The sequence below is a fragment of the Chiloscyllium plagiosum genome, unplaced genomic scaffold, assembly GCF_037043375.1.
Source record: "Chiloscyllium plagiosum isolate Xiang-an unplaced genomic scaffold, Cpla_swu_hap1 HiC_scaffold_48, whole genome shotgun sequence".
NCBI classification, from domain to species: Eukaryota; Metazoa; Chordata; class Chondrichthyes; order Orectolobiformes; family Hemiscylliidae; genus Chiloscyllium; species Chiloscyllium plagiosum.
In genome coordinates, this window is record NW_028270186.1 from 4845814 (window position 1) to 4868889 (window position 23076).

A 23076-nucleotide genomic window follows, 5' to 3' on the forward strand; every position below is an offset into this window, starting at 1 on the left:
ACAGGTAGCTTTCAGAGAGCTCTGTGGCTAACAGTCTATACTTGTTGGTGTTCTTGGCAGCTCTCCACCTAACTGTTCAAAATGTCTGTTTTATACCCAAAAACAGTGGGTCATTTAATTGGTTTTATGTCATCAAATCAAATTTGATTAAAACTTGTTGTCTTTGGTTTCCTCTGGGTGCTCTGGTTTCCTCCCACAGTGCAAAGATGTGCAGGTTAGGCGAATTGGCCGTGCTAAATTGGCCTTACTGTTGAGGGATGTGTAGGTGAGGCATATTAGGAGAAATGTTGAGCAACAGGGTTAGGGGATTGGGTTATTCTTCGGAGGGTCGGTGTGGACTTGTTGGGTCGAATGGCCTGTTTCCACACTGTAGGGATTCTCTGATTCTATGAACTGATTGGCCAAATTCGAATTTGTTGTGTACCACGGCAACTCAGCTGCACCTTTGGGTTCGCAGTCAAATATTACACTTTAGATTCTTTCAACCCACTCTATTTCAGCTTTCAGTCTCTCTTACAGGTACATTACACACCTCTACCTTTGTAACACAATAAAGCGAATTCAATTCATTTCAATTCAATAAATAGGAAGGGTGGAGAGGGATATGGGTCAAATGCTGGCAAATGGGACTAGAGTAGGTGAGAATATCTGGTGGCCATGGGCAAGTTGGATCGAAGGATCTGTCTCTGTGCTGTACATTTCTACGATTCCCATGTCTTTTGCCCAACCTCACAAACACAAGGCTTTATATTCCCATGGTCTGCCATGACACATTGGAGAAAGTGCCAAAGTCAAGGGTGTGATGCTGGAAAAACAGAGCCAGGTCAGGCAGCATCCTGCCAATCAGCATGCAGCAATTAGCCCCGCCCATAGACACCAGGCCCCGCCCCATCGTCTTTGGACAATACCCATGGTCTTGGCCGTGATGTGGTCCCGACCCCCCCCGCCCCGCGGGGTGACGGACAGCCGATCGGACCAATCAACGAGCGATGGCGGAATGGTCACGCGGACGGGATGACGTCACGAACGAGGAGACGGTTGCGGGAAGGGGCGGGGTTTAGTGGTGAAGGGGTCGGGGCCAGGACCCCGCAGCGTCGTCAAGGCGACGCGGCCTAGTCGGCCTGGCGCTGGCCGGGATGGTCAGTGAGGGTGAGGAGGGCGGGGTGTAGCAGGGACACTGCTCTGGGTTGGGTGGATGGATGGATTGATTATAACCTGTGGAGGGTTTCCCGGGGAGGGTCTGTGCTGGTCCTGTCACTGCGCTCAAACCCATCGCCATTAGGAAGACAGGGGCAGGCGGAGGCCGTTCAGCCCATCGAGTTCCAGAGCTGATCACCCTCCACTCCCAGCCTTTGCTCTGGATCCACTTTCCTGATTTAAAATCTCTCTGTCTCTCTTAGCCTTCTGTATAATGACGCAGTGGGATTGTTCACTGCCCAGGGCTGAATGTTGGTGATGTGTTGTTATAGGGTAAAAACAATGACTGCAGATGCTGGAAACCAGATTCTGGATTAGAGTGATGCTGGAAAAGCACAGCAGGTCAGGCAGCATCTGAGAGCGGGAGGATCGACGTTTCGGGCATAAGCCCTTCATCAGGAATACAGCACTAATCCAGATGTGTTGTTATACTCAAGGCTGAGAGGGAGACCAACATTTAATACAGTATCCCAAAAGTGGCCGAAGCAATCTCCTGTACAGCCGCAACATAATATCCCAAATCGTATACTTAATGTAATGACCAATGAAGGCAAGTATGCCAAATGCCTTCTTCACCATCCGAGGTAAAAACCCGAAATGTCGATTTTCCTGCTCCTCGGATGCTGCCTGACCTGCTTTGCTTTTCCAGCACCACTCTAATCTAAACTTCTTCACCATCCTGTCTACCCGTGCTCCACTTTCAACGAACTATGCGCCTACACCCCTTGGTTTCTTTGTTTGGCAACACTCCCAGAGCCGTGCCATGCCTTGATTTGCCTTACCAAAATGTAATACCTCACATTTATCGAAATTAAACTCCATCATCCACTCCTTGGCCCACTGGCCTTCATGTCCGTGAGTAGATGCCTATGTACAAATCATTCTATGTATTATTCCTTCTGCACCATAACACTTCTGTGATATCCTGTGTGGTATTGCTTGAAGTGGTGGTGACAGTTCCCTTGCAACACTTCAAACTTGATGCAAGACTCAGTCAGGGTCTATCTGTGTTAATGTCTTTTCAGGGTGACAGTGCATCTGACAATGTCATGTTCCCTCACTCCTGCACTGGAGTCAGTGTTGCCTGGGTGTTTGGGCTCAACCTCTGTTGTGTACGACTTCAATCCATAGAATTCTGCTTCAGGCAAGAGAGTACATTCAGAAACCGCCATGTTGGAACAAATGGAAAATAAATTACAGTTTGTGTGGATTTGTTAAAAGGTATGTGATAAACTTGAGAGTTCTTGCATCAATTGGTGGGCAGATTGAGGGTGCTGCAAATACATATGGACTTTCTAAAGATACAGGGCCCGGGTAATTTCACACTCAGGATGAATGACCTCTTCTGAACTGCATTAATAATCTTGGAATTTATCAACAGTAAGTACAAAAACATGGTTGCTCTGTTTCGAGACAGTGTTGGCTAAATTCTCGACACCATATGTTTGCAAAGATATGGGGGTTTTGGACAGGCATCAGAAGAGACTGATGAGTCCAGTAAATGGAGAGACTGGTGATTTCAGTCATGATGTTGCAAAACATGAAGGGTTATTTTGGATGAAATGAGATAGATTTCTGCCGTGCTGGTAACTGAGCATAAGAGTTGGTACTGATGCGCAGTAACTTGAAAGAACTGTGGAGTGGAATTAGATTCAATAGCAACAATTGAAACAGAATTGGAGCAAATATTGTACAATTAAAAGGAGGACCTTGGGTAGGGGTTCAGTTACATAATTGTTTGAAGTTTGCGTTACAATTGGACAGGGTGGTTGAGAAGCTGTTTAGCATGCTTGCCTTCATTGCTGAGACCTATGGTGGAACATCATGTTGAGATTGTACAGGATATTGCTGAGACCTCTTCTGGAGTACTGTGTTCAGTAATAGGAAGGGCACTTTTAAGTTCAAGAGGCTTTAGATGAGATTTACCAGGATGTGGCCAGGAGTGGAAGCTTTGAGTTACAAGGAGAGGCTGGATAGACTGGGACTGTTTTCACTGGACTATAGGAAGTTGAGGGGTGACCTTATAGAGGTTTATAAAATGGTGAGGGGTATAGATAAAGTGAAGGGCAGGTGTCTTTTCCCTATGGTGGGGGATGTCAAGACTGGGGGTCTTTTGTTTTAGGTGGGAAGAGAAATATTTCAAAGATATGAGGGGCAACTTTTGTATACAGAGAGTGCTTCATTGGTGGAATGAACTTCTGGCAGATACGAGAACAGTTCCAACATCTAAAAGACATTTGAATAAGTAAACGAACAGGAAAGATTTGGAGGGATGTGGGCTCATTGCAGGCAAATGGGACAAGTTTAGTTTTGGAGGATGGTCAGTGTGGACTAGTTGGACTGAGGGGTCTGTTGCTGTGCTGTATGACTTGAAGGGAAAATGTTTGCAAGGCTGTATGGATCAATTCACTAAAATGCCAGCACAGGGTTGATGGGCCAAATAGCCGCCCCTTTTGTTGTATTATGCTGTACAATATGCAAAGAAACTTTGCAGCTTGCTGATTCGTTTCCCTTGTCCTGCAGGCATTACCTGTTGATGTCCTTGCCCTCGTCAAGAGTTCAAGAAACCTGGGCTTGATGTACTGGAGCACCAAGCTCTGGTTCTTCAATGGTCGATCCCACTTTGTCAATGACACTGTCCTTTTTTTCAATGGTATTCCCTGAATGTAGCAATGTCTCTTCTGTCACCTGCCCATGAGAAGTTCGAGAAAATTGCATTCTCTCTCATGTTTTGTTCTGAAATGGTGGAACAGTGATCTGTGTTCACAAGAGCATGAAGTGTGTCCTCTGGAGGTGTTGCTGGTCCCGCGATGTTGTTGCTTGTTTTCTTTCTGGCAGTGGCTGCACTTTGTCCGAAAGACCATTCTCTCTCCAAGGATAGGAGCTCTCCATGGAGTCCAACACAAGGGGTGCCCACTATGAGATCATGAGCAGTAGGAGCCCAATCTCGCCCTTCAGCACCTCGAGTGTGCTGCACCGTTCAGTAAAATTCTGGCTGTTCCTCACCCTCAGTTCTCCCTCAGTGCAATGGAATTGTTCAGCTTGCTGGGACAGGGCCATCGCAGGCTTGGCTTTAGCATTGACACTGGTCTCAAGAACCTTTGAGCAGTTAGCAGTGAAGCAGGAGTGTCTCTCTGGCACTTGGGTTGTGAGTATTAATTAGTATTTGGGCCAATTAAGCTGTTGATTTTCACTGGGTGTGTGATGTCTCTTCCTCTGATTGACCTGAATTCTCTTCTCTTAAAGACACTAACTGTTATGGGACAGCCATTGGCAGCAGGAGTCCTGGTGGATCCTTCACTTTGTGGAACAGAGGTGCTGTGTCGGATTGTCTCAGCATGCCAGGCCGATGCCCTGGTTGAGATCAGGTAATCTGGTTCCTTCTGACTCTGTCTGGCTTTGTGGAGGCTCACTGGGGGATGAGGGTGGTTCTGGATGTGACAGGCTCATGTGTTTTGTACAGGCCTTTTCTGTGTTTCCATTCCATTTAGTTCGCTAAAGCTCGCAGCATGACTGTTCATATGTTTTCGGGCGGTGAGCTGCTGCTTCTCAAGGGTGACTTTATTGAAGAATGCCCTTTTTCCTCCCGGAGACATGGACTCGCTTGAAGATCAGCTGGAGCTGCTTCTGAAGGGAGAGGGCATTGGAGTGCAGGGCTACATCTCTCCCCTGGAAGAAGTGGGGCTGCTAACTGTGCAGAAGACAGTCTGCTACATCGTCGCTGCAGTCATACTGAATGAGCAGGTAAGAGGAGAGTTCCTCACTGACCTGCAGCCCTGTTAGCATTGGGCCTGTCAGGAACACAGTCCCGATCTGTGTGTGCCATAGTATCCCACTGCTGGCACTGTGGCTGCTCTCCCTGAAACTTCGACACAGTGTGCCTGGACTTGTGTGCACAGGGCACAATGTCAGTATTTGTCAGCAACACAAGATGTATTGAGGACAGGAGGACAGTGATACATTTTGAGAGGTTGGAGAAGTGGACAGACTGGTGGCAGATACAGGTGAATGCAGAGAAGTGTGAGGTGGTCCTGCTGCCTTTCACTCTTCCAAATGCAAAGCTCCACTCGTAAATGGGCGATACTGGAGCAGAGTGGATAGAAAGTTGACAGGGCACATTGAGAAGGCAGTGACTGAGGCATACAGGACCTTTGTCTGGATTAGAGTGGTACTGGAAAAGCACAGCAGGTCAGGCAGCATCCAAGGAGCAGGAAAATCGATGTTTCGGGCAAAACGCCTCCATTTTCATGCTCGTTGAATGCTGCCTGTCCTGATGTGCTTTTCCAGTACCACTCTAATCCAGATTCGGGTTTCCAACATCTGCAGTCCTCGTTTTTACCGCATACAGGACCTTGCAAAGAGGGACATTGGGTACAAAACACACAGTATCAGACCAAAACACTGTGGATGCTGAAAGTCTGAAATAAAAACAGAAAAGGACTGGAAAAACCAAGCAGCTCAGGCAGCATCTGTGGAGAGACAACAGAGATAATGTTTTTAAGTCCAATGTATCTTATTCAGAACTTAGTGATCCTTTCAAAAGAAAGCCACACTTGTTTGGCTCGGTGGTTAACACTGTTGCCTCACAGCACCAGGGACCCGGGTTCGATTCCTGCCTTAGGCGACTGTCTGTGTGAAGCTTGCACATTCTCCCCCTGTATGCGTGGGATTCCTCTGGGTGCTCCAGTTTCCTCCCACGGTCCAAAGATGTGCAGGTTAGGTGGATTGACCATGCCAGATTGTCCATCGTATTCAAGGATGTGTAGGTTAGAGGCATTAGTCAGGGGTAAATGTAGAGTGATAGGGTAAGGGAGTGGGTCTAGGTGGTTTACTCTTCAGAGGGTCAGTGTGGACTTGTTGGGCCGAAGGGCCTGTTTCCATACTGTCGGGATTCTATGATTTGTTCTCAACTGGAGTATCTGCTATTTTGGACAGCATGCTTCCAGAACGATGTGACTGGCTGGGAGGGAATTCCGTTCCTCTGGGAAGATTGGACCTTTCTCCCTGGAGAAGAGAAGGCTGAGGGCTGATTTGGTCGAGGTGTTTAAAATTGTGAGGGAGCTGGCTGGAGTAGACAGAAACTGGAGGGACAGAACCAGCACTATGGATGTCTGGCTCATTGTGGGAGAGGAACCGTTCACACAGATGGCTGTGCATCCCCTGGCCAGCCAAGCCAGGCTGTACACTTGACAAACACCTCACTGTGTGCTGATGTGGGAAGTACCCCTGGTTGTTGGGAGGATCCTGTCAAATGATGACCCCCAACCCCCGTGCCCACTTCAGCTTGTATCTCTCTTCTGCAGATTTGCAGACTGTGTGACTGTGCAACATTTAAGAGGCGTTTCGATGGATATATGAATAGGAAGGGTTTGGAGGGATATGGGCCGGGTGCTGGCAGGTGGGACTAGATTGGGTTGGGATATCTGGTCGGCATGGATGGGTTGGACCGAAGGGTCTGTTTCCATGCTGGACATCTCTATGACTCTATGACTGACCTTTCTTGTCTGAGAAAGAGATGGTGATTATGCAAGAGGTGAAGCCGGAATGCTACAGCAAGTGGTATCTACCAGCAGGAAGGATGGAGCAAAATGAACCCATTGTCCGGGCCATCGAGAGAGAGATCCCGGAGGAAACCGGCCTGGATTGGGACCTGTAAACCCTGCTGAGTGTGGAGGAGAGGGCTCCCCACTGGGCCCGCGTTGTCTTCATGGTCAGAGTCACAGGTTTGCATCTCTCCGTCAGTGTCGAGGGATTGGGAAAGCTGGTGCTGGGTGATACTGAGTGCAAGTCACTGTCAGGTGATCAATGTGACAAGGTGGCAGACTGGGTGGATGAGGTTCAGTGAGTGTGAGCTGCTGCATTTTGATCAGAAAGATAATGAAATAGGGGCGTACAATTCAAAAGTTGCTCCAGGAGCAGGGGCACCTGGATGTGTATGTGCACAGATCACTGAAGGTGGTAGGAGAGGTGAAGACAGCAGTTAATAAACACACAGTGTCCTCAGCTTTATTAATAGGGGCATAGAGTACAAGGTGATGTTGAACTTGTACAAGACCCTTATTCAACACCAGCTGAGGTCGTGTGTCCAATTGTGTTCAGAAAGGTGTGAACACGTTGGAGCGAGAGGACAGAAGAGATTAACAAGGCCAGTTGCAGGGATGAGAAACTTCAGTTGTGAGGATGGGTTGATGAAGTTGGGTCAGTTCGCCCTGGAGGGAAGATGGCTGAGAGGGAGATCTGAGCGAGGTTTCCAACATCATGGGTGGGCTGGAGATAGAGAGGGAGGGGTTGTTCCTGTTTGTAAAAGAAGCAGGAACGAGCGGGGCAAAGGTTTAAAGGGAGGTGCAAATGGTGATGGGAGGGAATTGTTTTCACCCAGAGAGTGGTGAGGGTGTAGAATATACTGCCTGGAAATGTGCAGGAGGCAGGGTCAATTGGGGCATTGCATGGTTATTGTGATAGAAATGCTGAGCAGGGATATGGAGAAAAGGTACAAGATTGACATGAGATAGTATAGACACAATGGGCCTAATGGCCTTCTCCTATGCCATACCCATTCTGTGATTCTGAGCAGTGGTGAGGTGGGGTTGGTGCTTTGAGTGTCAAACAGTATAGCACAGGAACAGGCCCTTCGGCCCACGATGTGCCAAATTGAACTGATCCCTTCTGCCTGCCCTTGGTCCATATCCCTCCATCTCTTGCCTGTTCATGTGCCAATCCAAAAGTCTCTTAAATGCCCCTGCCAGTCTGCACTCCCACCCCTGGCAGCAGGTTCCCCACTCCTACCACTCTCTGTGTAACAAACTCACCCCTTCACATCTCCTTTGAACACTTCCCCCCTCACCTTATATGCATGCCCCTCTCTGATTGGACATTTCGACTCTCGGAAAATGATTCTGACTGTCAACCCTGTCAATGCATCTCATACATTTATAAACTTCTATCAAGTCACCGCCTCGGCCTCTGCCACTCCAGAGAAAACAACCTGAGTTTTTCTAGCCTCTCCTTATATCTCCAACCCTCTACTCCAGGCAGCATCCTGGTCAACCTCTTCTGCACTCTCTCCAAAGCTTCCACATCTTTCCTGTAATGTGGTGACCAGCCTTATAAAGCAGCAGGATGTACTCATGTGGTCTTATACTCAGTTCCCTGACCAATCAAGGCAAGCAAGCCATACTCCATCTTTACCACCCTGTCTACTTCCATGGACACTTTCATGGAGTTATGTACTTGTTAGAATCCCTACCGTGTGGCAACAGGCCCTTCAGCCCAACAAGTCCACACCGACCCTCTGAAGAGTAACCCACCCAGACCCATTCCCCTACCATATATTTGCCCTTGAGCTACACATCCCTGAACACTATGGGCAATGTCGTATCGCTAGTTCACCGAACCTGCACATCTTTGGATTGTGGAAGGAAGCTGGAGCACCCAGAAGAAAACCACGCGGACACGGGGAGAATGTGAAAACTCCCACACAGTCAGTCGTCCAAGGCTGGGATCGAACCTGGGTCCCTGACGTTGTGGGGCAGCAGTACTAAACACTGAGCTACTATGCCACATAACTTGAACCCCAAGATCCCTCTGTACATTAGTGCTATTCAGAGTCCTGCTCTTAACTGTATATATTGCCTTAACATTTGATCTCCCAAAGTGCAGCACCTTACACTTGGACAAATTAAACTCCATTTGCCATTTCTCTCCTCATGTCTGCAACTGATCTGTATCCTGCTGCACTATCCCCAACTTCACCGATCTTTGTGCCGTCTGCAAACTTACGAACCCACCCATCTATCTTTTCATCCAAGTCATTTATGTTTCACAAACAGCAGATGTCCCAGTATAGATCCCTGCTGAACATCACTAGTCACGGACCTCCAGCCTGAAAAACACCCTTTCACCACTACCTTCTCTGGGCAAACCAGTTCTGAATCCATGTGGCCACAACACCGTGGATCCCATGCCTCTTAATCTTCACAATGAGCTTATCATGAAGGACCTTGTTGAAAGCCTTAACAAAACCCATGTAAACAACATCACCTTTGTCACCTCCTCAAAAAATTCAATCAAGTTAGTGAGACCTGACCTGCCCTGTACAAAGCCATGCTGACTGTCCCTAATTAGGCCACCCTTTTCCAAATGTACAGACGTCCTATCCCGAAGAATTCTTCCCAATGGTTTCCCAATGACTGATGTGAGAATCTCCGGTCTCTCGTTTCCTGGATTATCCCTCGTTCCCTCCTTGAACAGAGGAACAACATCAGTTACTCACCAGTCCTCCGGGACCTCTCCAGTGACTAGTGAGGACTCAAAAATTTTGATCAAGGCCCCAGTGATCACCTCTGTTGCCTGTCTCAGTAACCTGGGGGAGATCCCATTGGGGATGGAAATGTGTTGCTGGAGAAGCGCAGCAGGTCAGGCAGCATCTAGGGAACAGGAGAATCGACGTTTCGGGCATTAGCCCTTCTTCAGGAAGGGTAATGCCCGAAACGTCGATTCTCCTGTTCCCTAGATGCTGCCTGACCTGCTGCGCTTCTCCAGCAACACATTTCCATCTCTGATCTCCAGCATCTGCAGACCTCATTTTCTCTTCAGAGATACCATTGGGCCCTGGGGACTTTCCATCTTTATGTTCTTCAAGAGACCTGACATCACTGCTTTCGAGATCTCAAAATGCTGTAGGATATTAGGATGCTCCACGCTGATCTCACTAACTTCCATATCCTTTGAGGTGACTACTGAAGCAAAGTACTTATTTTGGGTCACACCCACATCATCTGCCTCCAAGCACAGGTTCCCTCCTTTATCCTTGAGTGGTCCCACCTTTACCCGCACTATCCTCTTGTTTTTAATGTCTGTACAGAATGCCTTGGCTTTTGTGCTTTCGCTTATTGACTTGAAACGGAGACAGTTTTCATACGTCATCATTCAGCTTACTTTGGAGATAAGCATCATTCACAATGAGAATTTTTAGCTGTTAAACGGGGTGGGGTGCAATTGTCATGTCTGAGTGTGAAATTACTGACGCGATTCTGTTTGCAGGAGGAACTCTGAAGAGCATGTCAGAGAGTGATGTCAAATCCTTGCAGGTGAAGTGGTGGGATAGAGTGTCGCCCACTCCCCTCTGAGCCAGGGACATCTTAAATCTCATCTCCATTGCTGTGAACTACAAGGAGAAGTGACTGTGCTCATTGAGATGTCCTGCTCGCTTGTCTGTCACAGGGTCTTGGTGGCCTTTCTCAACAACAGCAATGACCTCTGGAAGCTGGCCAACAACCAGGAGTGGCCTTACTTCACCGTGACGGCTTGCGGCTTGTCCTCTGCCGAGCTCTCGTGCGGCGTCGATGTGGAGCAGGGAATGCCTGAGGGAATCGCAGCTCAGGCTGCAAATACACAGCATTCTGAGTTTGCAGCACACTAGTGCGGTCTCTGGGAAGACCGACAGGGTCTGCTTCAATGTCCTGGTCACCATCGCCCCACTGGAAGGCACGTACAGCCAGTTCCCTCTCGATATCAGCAGTGTGACATATGCCTGGCACCGAGTCCACAATGACAATTTCAAACTTCAGTTGCTGGAGAGGTTGTCCTTCTGTTTTGTTGTGCCTTTCTTGAATTAAAATCTGGTGGGAAATGATGGAGGAGCGACCACTTTCATTGTGTCAATATACTTTCATCAAGCAACTGGATGCTCTGAACAGGAATATTGATGCTGGGGTGGTGTCATTCCCTTGACCGAAAACACTGAGACGAGAGCACAAAATGCAGCCCAAGTGTTGGTTGCAGGGATGTCAGCATCATCTTTTGATTGGCTGCAACACAAGGCCACACACTCTTTAACCAAATCGACTTAAATGGATGAATTGGCTGGCTCATAACTCCATCTGAGGGCAGGCAAAAGCTTGCCAGAGCAAATGAGTGAATGTGTGTGTGTGTGAGGGGAGTGAGTGAACAGGTCCTGGCTGAACAGATACAACGCCAACGTGGAGTTTGAATGTACTGGTGCAGTGTGTGGTTTGTTGTGGACAGACTTGGGAAATTTGTGTCAGGTCTCTCCCCCTCTTCACTACCTGACCAGAAGCATATTGTTCTTTAATTCCCTCCTTATTTTTTAGTCAAAGATAAAAACACCAGATAAATTTGTCCCCTCCCTGTATTAATGGACCCCTGCCTTCACAAGGACTACAGTACCAGTGCAGTGAAGTTCATCAGTCAGTTCAGACTTAAAGATTCAACTGAGGGACACCAGTTGACTATGGCCTGGGTGTAAAAGGCCCATGATGTGTTAAATCAGCCATGTCCACATTGAATAGGGGGGTTAGGCTCGACAGGCTGAATGGCCTACTCCTGTCCCTCTGTTTAACCATGTCCTTGTTCTCTGTGGAGATGGCAGCCTGGAATTGCAAAGCTAACCAGTAGTTGGGAGTTGGAGGCAGTTTCTTGTCTTTAGACATCCTTGTGAAAGGTTTTTCAGGAAGTTAGACTGAATTGTGACTTGTACTTCCCTGTGTTGACGAAGGGAGAGCTGTTTCTGTTTGAAACTTGCTGGGAGAACAAATATCGGGTTGACAGCTGTTTTTTCTAATTTATGTACCAGAGGATTTTCTGTTGTTGCCTGGATGATGAGTTTTGTCAGTGAATGTGGTGTAGAGCAGCATTGATCCCTTTTACTTCATCCCCCCTGCTGTTTCAGAATTACGCAGAGACAGCCTCGCTTGGATAAGTCGATTTGGACACAAGTGGGAACACAGTACACTGGAGGATAAAATAACTGTTTGTAAGTGTGAGTGAATGTTCACATATTAGCTCTTTGGTATTAAAATGGGATCTTGTTTGCAAGTTGAACATTCAGAAATTGAGTACTGCCTGTAGTTACCATTGAGTCATTTTGGTCCATTGCAGAGGTAAACTCAAAAGCGATTTACACATGGTCTTCTAAGGTTGGTCGAGCCAGCAATTTGGTTGCATTGGGTTTTCTGTTCTTGGATATAATCACTTCTATCAGAGCTTAGAGTACAATAATTAGTATTCCAGTCTCATCAGGAGATATAGGAGCATTGACAGTGTCAGATAATCATCCAGTTACAAATAGACGCCACACACAGATTGTGTGAAATTTATGAATACTGGTTTATATCTCACAACATGGAGGAAGAGAAATTGACAGGGAGTGGTACCGAACGGACACTCTGCACAGTAAGTCAAGGGTTCTCCTCCCTGAGCTGCAGGTACAGATAGTTTTATAGTGTTACAGTAGTGCAGTGTTAATTACAAGCCAATATAAATTGCATTACATTCCATGGAAAACAATCAGTTATCTGGTAGTATCAATCAGGTAATAATTGTAACAGGAGGTTCTGTTCCTCTGCCAGAGCAGGGGCCCCTAGCCCCACTCCCTCCCATTTATCTCTCCAACCCGAGGCTCCCAGCCTCATTCCTGATGAAGGGCTTTTGCCCGCAATGTTGACTTTCCTGCTCCTCGGATCCTGCCTGACTTGCTGTGCTTTTCCAGCACCACACACTTGACGCTAATCTCCAGTATCCTGGTTTCAATGGGTCTGCAGGGTAGTGTGGATTCTTGTCAGATATCTAGGTGCTACTCAGTCGAGGTAGGCTTTGTGGGGTTTCAGGACCTGAGGAGGCTGGAGATGCCCTCATGGCTGCTGGAGCGGTGATGCTGTTGTGAGGGAGGAAGTCTGTTATCAGATCATTGAAGGAGTGTACTCCTTTCGTCTGGAAGCTGTTTAGGTAATGTCTTGTTTTGCTGTTTAGTTCCTGAGCTGATTGTGGTCAAGTTGAGGAATTATGGGTATGCTCTGTTTAGCTAAGAACAGACATGGTTTCTGTGAACAAGTAGTGGGCAGGCAGAGTAGTTTATTTTTCTCCCACAGACAGTCTGACTGATGTTGACATCTGAGAAACTTCGGGAGGGCTAGAATCCAGTCCACGTAATGATTTAATGTGCCTTCAAAATAGTTAATGAACCCATGTATCTGTGCCTTGAATCGGTTTTTACTCCACTTGTGAGAATGCATGTGTCCCCAGCAGTGAACAGGTCAGTTTTTAAACTTTATCTCTCATTCCCATAACCGTGAGGTGATGCTGGGAAGGGCTGATTAGCAAGATTATGAATGTTCCTTCTGTGATCTTGACCTTCGGGGCCTGAACCCAGACCTCTGCACCGCCCCCAGGATGTGCCATTAACATGTGGGGCTTGAACTTGTGATTCTCAGGCAGACAGTCACAGTAACGAGTAACTGAGTGAACCAGCAACAATCCTCTGGTCCAGGACCGTACCCTCATCCCATCCCACAGAACGAGACTTCTGTGGGAGTCCATCTCCATCTCAGCCATGCTTATTTCAGACCGGAGAGGTGTACCGAAGTGTCATTGAGTGTGAGTGTATGATTGAACATGTGCTTGACAGGGTGTATGATTGAATCTATACTTGGATGTGTGAGTGAATAAATGTAGGCACAGACAGCTGGGGAAATAAGTCGATGTGAGCTTGTGTTGAGTGAATATATCTAACAGGGAAAGCATGCCTGTGGACAAGCATGAGCGGCTGGCTAGTTCAACCTGCCAAGCTTTATCGAGGCTGACTGACTCTTCTGACAAGGTCCTGTCAGAGTGGAATTCAGTAAATGTGACTCCGCTATTCAAGAACAGAAGGGCTCAGAAAGCAGTGAACTACGGGGCAGTGAGTTCAATGTCTGTTATGTGGGAAGTGCTACTCTCTATTCTTCAGGCCTTAGCAGGAAATCAGAATGTGATCAGGCAGTCGGGGGCATGGTTTTGTGAAAGAGACATTATGTTTGATTGAATCTGTTGGAGGTTTTTTAGGAGGTGACACGTGCTGTGGATAAAGGGGAGCCTGTACTGAGATAATCAGAAGGCATTTGACAAGAGGCTTCATTAAAGGTTACCATGCACAGAAAGAGTCATGGTGCAGGGATAGGATCGTTTGAGAATAGACAGAGGACAGATGTGCTGAGTGGGCTGGCCATGAAGGACCAGCGAGACAACTCCGGGAAGTACATATTGTTGTTTTGAAAACAGGTCAGATTGCAGAAGAGGAAGTGCTGGAGGTTTCAGAAAAGATCAAGGGTGGATAAATCTCCAAGACCTGATCAGGTGGGAATGTTGTGGGAAGTTATGGAAGAAATGTTAGGGCCCCTGCAGAAATATTTATATCATCTCTAAACACAGGTGAGGTGCCGAAGCACAGGACGGTGGCTAATGTTGTACCTTTGCTTCACCTCCATTCCCCGTTCCACTGCTCTAAACCCCCCTCCTCCCAATGCAAGAATGACAGAGTCCCCCTTGACAACACCTACCATCCCCACAGTCTCTGCATCCAATGCATCATCCTGAAACACTTCCACCAACGAGACCCCACCACCAAGAACATCTTCCCCATCCCACTCCTCCCTGCCTTCCACAAGGACTGTTCCCTTCAACAGTCCTTGGTTTGTGTCACTCTTTCCACCCCTACCACCTAACCCCCAGGAACCTTTCTTTGCAACCGGAAAAGATGCAAAGCCTGACAGTACACCCCTCTCCCCTTCACCTCCATCCAGGGCCCCAAACAGTCCATCCAGGTGAGACAGAGGTTCACCTGCCTCTCCTCCAACCAAATTTACTGTATCAGGTGCTCCCGATGCAGCCTTCTCTACATCGGGGAGACTGAACATAAACTTGGGGAACGGGTCATCAAATATCTGAGCCAGGCCCACAGGGGCCGACCAGTCCTCCCAGTCAGCAGCCATTTTAATTCCCCTTCCCACACCCTTTCCGACATGACAATCCTTGGCCTCCTCCATTGCCACAACGAACCAAACCACAAATGGGAGGAACAACATCTCATCTTCCGCCTGGGCAGCCTACAGCCCAGAGGAGTCAACATTGAGTTCTCCAATTTCAAAACACCTCCCTTCCCAGCCCCTGTCTCCCTTCCCAGCCCCTCCCCCTCCCTTCCACTTCATTCCTCCCATTGACCAACCAAGTCGTACCCTCGACCTGTGTTCACCTAACTCCACCTCCCCACCCTGCTCCCACCATCCCCCTTTATCTGCAGCTCCCCTGATGGATGCGGGTCCATTGATACTCTTTCAGAGACATTTTGCTGAGTACATGAATGTGAATGCTTGAAGGGATGGAGGCCCAATGCAGGCTGGTGGGACCCGTTTAGCTCGGGATTATGGTCGGACCGAAGGGTCTGTTTCTGTGTTGTATTCCTGTATGATTTTGACCCAGTGACAGTGAAGGTACGACTGACTTTTCCAGGTCAGGATGGGGAATGGTTCAGAGGGGAACCTGTTGGGGTGAGATTCCCATCTGTCTGCTGCCTTGGCCTTTCTCTGGTTGAGGAAGATACTGAAGGGTCTGACCCCTTCAGAACTGACTCTGTGAGTGATTATGCAGTCTGATGGAGTTTATCAGGAAGAACTGATGGATAATCGAGGAGGGAGAACATAGACAAAGATGAAATAGAACATCAGGACTTGGGATTCACAGATCAAATATTATGTTATTAAGTCTTTCTATAGAGTTAAAATGATGCCAACTCTTCTTTTTTTGCTTGTATTGGTTGGAATATCAAAGCAGCGATGTGCTTCTGAGACATTACAAAGCTCGAGTCAGGCCCCATTTAGAATACTGTGGCCAGTTTTGGGCCCCACACCTCAGGAAGGACATACTGGCCCTGGAGCATGTCCAGCAGAAATTCACACAGATGATCCCTGGAATGGTCGGCCGAACATATGATGATCTGCTGAGGATCCTGGGATTGTATTTATTCAAGCTCAGAAGGTTGAGGGGAGATCTAACAGAAACTTGCAAGATAATGTCTGGCTTAGAAAGGGTGGATGCTGGGAATTTGTTTCCGTTAAACGGGGAGACTAGGACCCGTGGGCATCGTCTTAAAATTAGAGGGAGTCAATTTAGAACAGAAATGAGGAGATATTTCTCTCGCCAGAGAGTGATGGGCCTGTGGAATTCGTTGCCATGGAGTCCAGTGGAGGCCGGGACGTTAAATGTCTTCAAGGCAGAGATTGATAAATTCTTGATCTCGCAAGGAATTAAGGGCTACAGAGAGAATGCGGGGCAGTGGGATTGAAACACCCATCAGCCATGATTAAGTGGCGGACTGGACTCAATGGGCCGAATGGCCTTGCTTCTCCTCCAACGTCTTATGGCCTTAAACCTTTTCCAACCAAGCTTCAGGGGAGCTGGATCACTGAGATGAGCACATGGTCTTTGATGAAAGATACTGAACATAGAAGTACTTCCCAAAAACAGTACCTTTCAGGCATGTGTCTGGTGGCCATGCAGTTAGAGCGTTTGGATGAGATCTGAAAGGTGTTGAGTTCAAGTCCCAGGCAGTGCCTTAGCAATAGCCTCAGGTAGGAAAGGTTAGCTGTAATTTAATTCAGGGTGATAGTGAACTGATTGCTGAGTAAGATCAAGTGCAAACTCCGTGATAACTGTAGGGAGTGCCACCAGAGGCTGCTGGGTTTTACAGCTCGAAACAAAACAAAACAAAACCCCCAAAATATAAGCAATCTTGTACATCTGTGGTGGGATTTGAACCCAAACTCTGTCTATTCACAAGTCCATTACTTTTCCTCTGTGCTACCAGTATTTTCACACTCACTAAGCTTTGGGGAGTAAACTTATCATTTGATTAAGTAACACAGCTCTCTACAGCAGATATATAAATTCAGAGACATCCCCAAACCTCCAGGGTACACATGGACACACCTGGTAAGAGTAAGGTGCTTGGAGGAGTACATGCTGAGAGACACTGGTTCAAAACTGGACTACACTTTTTACAATTTAATTGTTTACAACAACCAGAATTAATCCGAGAATAAAGCAGTTTGCAAGTTCACCATCTTCAGTCCTCGTGCATTGACAACCCTCCTGCCAGAGGAATCCTATCACACAGAGTGTCATTCCTCAGTACCCGTCTCACCCAATGCAACAACTGGGAAGGGGCTTCTCATTTCTTGGGCACACACTGTCCACTGCAACATCTCTCTCTTTCTCTCTCTCTCACCGGTCCAATTCAGGATCATTTTGAATCTCCAAGTGCTGAGCAGCCTCTCATTGGGTTCTACAAGCCTCTCCATTGTAGATTGAGTAAAGCACCATCCTGTGTTTGCTGTGTATATCCACTAAACTAATTCCACCCCCACCTTCCTGTCACACTGATCCTCATGTCACATTACATCTTCTGTGCTCCCTGCTTGTTACACTTTGCAAATTGAGACATTTGACAAAAATTGCTTCATACAATTTTCTAAATGGCCAGCTTCTCCCTCCTCAACAATCAATTCCAGTGTTTTCCTGTGGCTTCACATCTCCTGCTTTCTTGAACAGAGAAAGTGGCACATTCGACTTGTCAGAATCTGGGGAGTTTTGGAAGCTGATTGTTAATGCAGCCAATCTCCAGAGCCACTTCTGCCCATTCTGGGGGGAGCTGCAGATGAAGGAGGGGGATGGGTTTAGGTGGGGAATGGGGTGGAATGATCAGCTAGTGATAGGTGAATACAGATACTGGGTCCAACCTGATTGGTCAATGGGAGGGATGAATCAGTAGCTACCCCCAATCCTGAAGAAGGGTGACTTCTGAAACGTTGACTTCTCCAACTCCTGCTGCTGCCTGGCTTGCTGTGTTCTTCCAGCCTCCTGCCTGTCTACTCTTTATTTTAGATCCTCTGCTTTCATCCTGAAACTCTCCCACATGCAAACATGATCTCCCTTAGTCTCTTGGAGGTTCAGTCTGGTCAGCAGAGTCTACTCAGTTGAAGTGAATTATATTGTGATGGGGCATGACAGAGTAGGTGCAGGAAGGCTGTTTTCCCCTGGCAGATCACAGTCTGGGACCAGGGTCACTATCACCCAAATAACAACAAGCCGTTTGGCAAGGAGAGAGGGAGAAACTCTTCACTCAGACAGCTGAATCATGGGAATGGTCTATCCCAGAGAGTTGTGGGAGCTCAGCCATTGACAGAATGTTCAACAGGAAACAACACCGGTCAACCCTTGTAAAAACACCAAGGACTAAAGGAGAGAGTACAGGAAACTGCACTGAGGGAGAAGATCAGCCAAGTGTTGGGAGAGCAGAATGGTCGAAGGTGCGAATGGTCTTCACCTTTCCAAACCTTCCTGTAAAACAGCTGATGGGTCATATTCCCTTCTCCTTCCACAGACCTCTCTGGGAAATAGGGCTGGTCACGAGAGAACCAAAATACTGTCTTTCTCTCTCTTCCCACTCAAACCTGAAGCTCAGCTATCAGTGGCTGTCTTCCTTTCTGAACACAAAGCCTGCCCAGAAGTGAAATCGCCCAGGGGTCAGGAAAAGAAGAAACAAATCCAAGTTATTCTGAAGCCTGTGACATCTCGCGAGACAAGGGAAGTCAGTGCACGGACCATACTACCTTGTCAGATGACAAGTTCCCCTCCAAGCCGTTAACCATCCTGATGAAAAAATACAATTGTCATTGTTTCACTGTCACTGAGTCAAAACTACATTCCTAACTGCATAGTTTGTCCGCCTCCAGTATGTAGACTGTGCTGGTTCAAGAAGGCAGCTCACCCCCCCACCTTCTCAAGGGGCAACTAGGGACGGGCAATAAGTGCTGGGCCCAGCCAGCAGTGCACAAGTCCCCTGAGGGATTTTATTTAAAAAGGTCTCGTCTTGAAGGATTTAGACTTCCTCTCATTCTTTTGTGGTTCCAAACCAACAAGTCCCTCCCCTGGAGCACTGTGGGCATCAGAACATCAACCGTGCTAACAGCTTGTCGAATGAAATATTGCTGCTATTTTTCAAATCCTTGTTCTAAGCTGGGTGTGAACAAGTTGGTCTGTGTGTAGTGCAGGGACTCGGTAATCTGGTTACAAAACTGGAGACAAATTGATGCTCAAAATCACAAAACTGTACCAAGGACTGGGCAGTTTCACATTTCAGTCTCACTCCAACACACAGCAAATGAAAACACCAAGGTAGCACATTTGTTAGACTCAGTTTAATTCCATCTTTCTTTTTAAAAAATAGCTGAGATATTTTAAAACTATCCGAATGTATGTTAGGTCATGAAATATTGCGACAGAAAAATATACCTATTTCTTACAGTCTGCTTCAAGTTCGGGTTGAACACTGATGGGAAGGCGATGCTGTGTCCTGGGAAGCAGGGTGGTGCTCACAAAAGGGGATTTGCCAGGCGTTAGGAAGGAAGGGATCAAGCACCTGGGAACTGTGGGCATCTTGCAGAAACCTTGTCAGGATGGGTAAGGAGTCAGGGTGTGGAGTGTGTGGGGGGTGCACACTTCCTTGGGCCAGCTGACCTGTGATGCTGAGTCTGTTGGCAGACTGCCTGGAGCTTTGACTCCACAACCTCAGGGAATAAGTTAATACACCACAGCACCCCCACCTTTCCCGCTGAACAACAGGATCCTGGCTGATCTGACAGACCGATCGAGAATCTCTCTACCCAGTCTTAAATATACACCACAAGCCAAATTTTCATCAAATCAGAAATATCAACAATTGAAAGGAGAACACAGCAAAAAAAAAAACCTTTTTTTGTACTCAAGTTGAGGTAATTTTTTGATTACACGGCATTCACTGAAAAACACAGAAGCAGATATGGGCCATTCGGCCCTTTGGACCAGAGACGGCCAAATGGGTGGAATTTTGGAGCAATTGGGTCTGACTGACTGGGAATACGGAGTGCAGTCAGCCATTGTGGAGAATGGGAGTTATCCCTAACCTATTCCAAACCTCCTCCATGGAATTCCATCACATGAACAGATGCTTCCTGAATGACAGCACTGTTCTGGCCCTATGCGGTCTCCCTTCCAGATCACCAGCTCAGCTCCCAACTACACAGAGACTGCCTTCAGTTACAACATCCTGTCCCTGAGGCTCAACATGGTCAGTCAGGTGAGGGGACCAATGGGACACTGCAAAAACTGCACCTCAGTCATGTGCAGGATTCCCTCTGTTCATTAATGTTACTCTCACACACCTCCCCCACTGCCTCCGTCCACTTCACCCCAGCCTACACAGGGAGGAGGGGCGCTCAGTTGGCTGGATGGCTGGTTCACGATGCAGAGTGACACCAACAGCTAGTTCGATTCCCACCTCGGCTGAAGTTATCATGGAGGTCTCTGATTCTTAATCTACACCTTCCTCCCTGAGGCATCGTGATCCCCAGGTTAAACCTCCACCAGTCTCCCCTCTCTCGGAGAGCAGCCCCATGCTAACAGGATGGAGACTTCACCTTGTTTCGAGTGTAGCATCGCTTCTGTGCTGTGACTGAAGAGGATTCTTCCCCCTGCCCCATATCAGGATCACTACCACCACGTACACTTTCACTCCTTGTGTGTCAGGGTTTGAGAATGACATTAGGCATCTGTGAGTGGAGATGTGTTGGAATATTCTGGGACTCCCATTCCCAGTCTGCTCCAGTTCACCGATCCGGCAAAAATGGGAGAGCTCGACAATAGGAGGTGCCAACATGGAGGCAAGAGGAGGAGGAATTCTGCTCTCCTGAACCTCAACCTTGACTGGGAAATGCCGAGGGGGGAGGGGACGAACCTGCCAGGGCCCATCAGTGGGGACTGGTCATTTGTGGACAGGACCAACAGGCTGAGAGGGAACAGTGCAAAGCTGGTCTAGCCTCTATGTGACTCCAGGCATCAGGTTCCTGGTTCAACTAGCCTCCCCCCCTACTCCAACCTCTGCAAATGTTCACGGGACAGAACAAAGGGCTGTGGGGTGGATGGGAGAAGAGGAGGATTTGGTTCATTGGCTGGATTTATTGGAGTGTTTCTGAAGATAAAGCATCCCTTCCCAAAGAGCACAGGACAACCCCCATTTCGGAACCTCCACACCCACCCACTCACCCGCCTCCCAGCTCCTGACAGCTGACAGTTTGGGAGGTGCCAAGGTCCCACTCCACAGGAGCTTGACAAGTGCATAGTCATGGCATTGTCACCCAATACCAACATCCGAGAGAGTGCCCACATCTAAATGTCTTGTGCCATTTGTTCTACCCGCTGTGCCAGGCTTCAAATCTGTGCCCAGGACTCTGTTAACTCTTGTACTCGCGTCTCCAGAACAGCACGCATGACTGAATACCTGCAGAGTCAAACACCATCATGTCTCATTGTCCATCCTCAATGACAGGGTGGCACTCCCTCAGTACCACCCCAGGGAAGGGGGGGTTCAGCAGTGGGATATAATACACAGCTATCAGGGACAGTGTGGCACTCCCTCAGTACCACCCCAGGGAAGGGGGGGTTCAGCAGTGGGATATAATACACAGCTATCAGGGACAGTGTGGCACTCCCTCAGTACCACCCCAGGGAAGGGGGGGGTTCAGCAGTGGGATATAATACACAGCTATCAGGGACAGTGTGGCACTCCCTCAGTACTGCATTACAATTTCCTGTGTAAACGAGTCATGCTGCTGTTACAAACACATTCAAAGAGGTAACGTCAGGGAGATGTATTACAAATTACTGAGTAATTCTCTCAATTAACCCAATGTTCAGAGCTCTGACCAAAGTTCAAGTCGTCGCGGTTCAGGTGTTAGTTCTCTGACCTGGACTCCCTTCGTGTCCCACTCTTCCCTCGGCCCAACAATTGAAACTAACAAAAAATGTGAAACAGACCGAGACAAGAACTCACTTGCGTATTAATTTCTTCACCTCTCGATCTTCCTCTTCCTTCAGTTTGACAATGAAACTCTGCAGCACTGGCATTTCAAACTTGATATACTGGGCAACCTGGCCAAAGGAGAGAGAGAAATACCTGAAGCATCAGTTGTCCTGAAGCAAGCCAGTGATTTCACTCTGAAAACACTGGGGACAGAAGCAAGGGAGAGCCATTAGAAACAACTGTTTGGCCCTGCACGAGACACACCTATTCCCCTCCTTACTTCCGGCACTTCCAGCTCGGATCCAATAGGGAAGATGGATCCCGTTTTCATCAATCTGAGACGTGTTGGTGTACGCATTTCTGATTAGAATGGAAAATTCCCATGTAAACATGTCACATTGTAATGATACCCTCCTGCCTGTGGTGGCATTGCAGCACCTTAGCTATGCCTTTCCTTGCCCATTCTCCTGCCTCCAATTCTCCACTTGATGTCAGTTATTCCCAGTTAACTATAGTATGGTTACAACACCAAAGGAAAGGCTTCAACCCTGAATCCCCAGAACATGACCTGTGTTTAAGGATTAATAGTCTAGCGATAATATTACACAGCCATCATCTCTTATTGGGTCTTAGACATGTCTTGTTTCCTTCATCCATCATGAGTCTCCTACAGCCCCTATCAATTGGTTAAACCCATGAAACTGCAGAGGATTCCTAATTGCAAGCAGACTCACCCAGAACCCTTGACAGGCACTGAGATCACTGAGCCAACACCCAACATGAAACAGCAACTTTTGGAAAGATTTGTAACTCAGGTTGAGGTTCTGGATGTAAGTTTGCTCGCTGAGCTGGAGGTTTGTTTTAGACGTGTCGTCACTATACGAGGTAACATCATCAGTGAGCCTCTGGTGAAGTGCTGGTAGTATGGCTCACTTTCTATTTACATGCCTTGGTCTCTTAAGGTGGGTGACATCATTTCCTGTTCCATTTCTCAGAGGGTGGTAAATGGGGTCCAGATCAATGTGTTTATTGATGGAATTCCCATTATAATGCCAAGCTTCTAGGAATTCCCATCTCTGTCTAGCCTGTCCCAAGATGGATGTGTCGTCCCAGTCAAAGTGGTGTCCTTCCTCATCTGTCTGTAAGGATACTAGTGAGAGAGGGTCATGTCGTTTTGTGGCTTGTTGATGCTCATGTATCCTGGGGGCCAG

The 23076-nt window shown here is 47.7% G+C and overlaps 1 pseudogene across 1 annotated transcript; it reads left to right on the forward strand.

Annotated features, from left to right (window-relative positions):
• Positions 1–2415: 2415 nt before the first annotated feature.
• LOC122543034 (8-oxo-dGDP phosphatase NUDT18-like) lies at positions 2416–10833 on the forward strand (annotated as a pseudogene). The gene is made up of 6 exons (XR_015754788.1): positions 2416–2577; positions 3721–4345; positions 4444–4565; positions 4689–4941; positions 6707–6920; positions 10240–10833. The product of XR_015754788.1 is annotated as an 8-oxo-dGDP phosphatase NUDT18-like (transcript).
• Positions 10834–23076: the final 12243 nt, after the last annotated feature.